Raw genomic sequence first — 1,368 nt, forward strand, 5'->3', positions numbered from 1 at the left:
GCCATTCTAACACATGAATATTCTTTTTTTTAAATGAATCAAAACATTTTTTACAAATAAAAAACTGAAAAGTGCAATGTGCAAAATTATTTAGCCCCCTTGCGTTAATACTTTGTAGCGCCACCTTTTGCTGCGATTACAGTTGCAAGTCGCTTGAGGTATGTCTCTATCAGTTTTGCACATCGAGAGACTGAAATTCTTGCCCATTCTTCCTTGCAAAACAGCTCAAGCTCAGTGAGGTTGGATGGAGAGCGCTTGTGAACATCAGTTTTCAGCTCTTTTCACAGATTCTCGATTGGATTCAGGCCTGGGCTTTGACTTGGCCATTCTAACACCTGGATACATTTATTTGTGAACCATTCCATTTTAGATTTTGCTTTATGTTATGGATCATTGGGCCTCATGCAAGAACCGTTCTTACAAACAGATTTGTTCTTAAAATGTGCGTGCGAGTGATTTAGGAGAATTTGTGGCATTCACCAATTTTCTCAGATTCTAAGATTTTTTTCAAATACGAACAAAATTCATGTCAAAGTCATATATTTTACGAGCAGTCAGTCTGATGTTATCCAGACAAATTTTCTTCACTAATAACTTTATATTTCATTAGTTGGAAAATATTTTGAGTTGAAAATAAATCACACTCCATAATTATGTTGACAGTAGGCTAGACCGGAGTACATTAGTAGGTAAACAGTCTGAAGCCATTCTATGGGACCACTAGGGAGCACAGTCGGGACAGTTTGAAGCCATTATATTCAATTCAAATTCAATTCAAAAATACTTTATTGATCCCAGAGGGAAATTAGGTGTTGTTGTAACTCATTTAACTAAAAACTTATTGTAGATGCTGATGGCTGTGGGCAGGAAAGATCTTCTGTAGCGTCTGTATTACAGCGAAGTTGAAGAAGCCTCCGACTGAAGACACTTTGTCTTTCTATGACAGTCTGATGAAGAGGATGGTCAGGGTTGTCCACAATGTTCTTGATTTTATGTAAAACCCTTCTTTGCACCATCATCTCCAGAGATTCCACAGTCGTCCCCAGAACATGGGACTGATAAACGCTGATAATGTCCATTCAATGGACTGATAACATCCGAACTGACTGACTCTGGTCTACTTTAACCTAGCCTAGGTGCTTTTCTCTAAAATTAACCTTAGTGGCTTTGCGCCTCATACTAACCAGCTGACAGTCTGAAGCCATTATATGGGACTGATAACTGCTGATAATGTCCATTTAATGGACTGATAACATCCAAAGCGGGTGTCCAAATCCAGCTTTAAATTTTTCCACAACAGTATTTTGGACCTGCCTGGTGTGTTCCTTGGTCTTCGTGATGCTCTCTGYACTTTAAACAGACCACTGA

This window comes from Austrofundulus limnaeus, unplaced genomic scaffold (assembly GCF_001266775.1).
Source record: "Austrofundulus limnaeus strain Quisiro unplaced genomic scaffold, Austrofundulus_limnaeus-1.0 Scaffold311, whole genome shotgun sequence".
Lineage (NCBI taxonomy): Eukaryota > Metazoa > Chordata > Actinopteri > Cyprinodontiformes > Rivulidae > Austrofundulus > Austrofundulus limnaeus.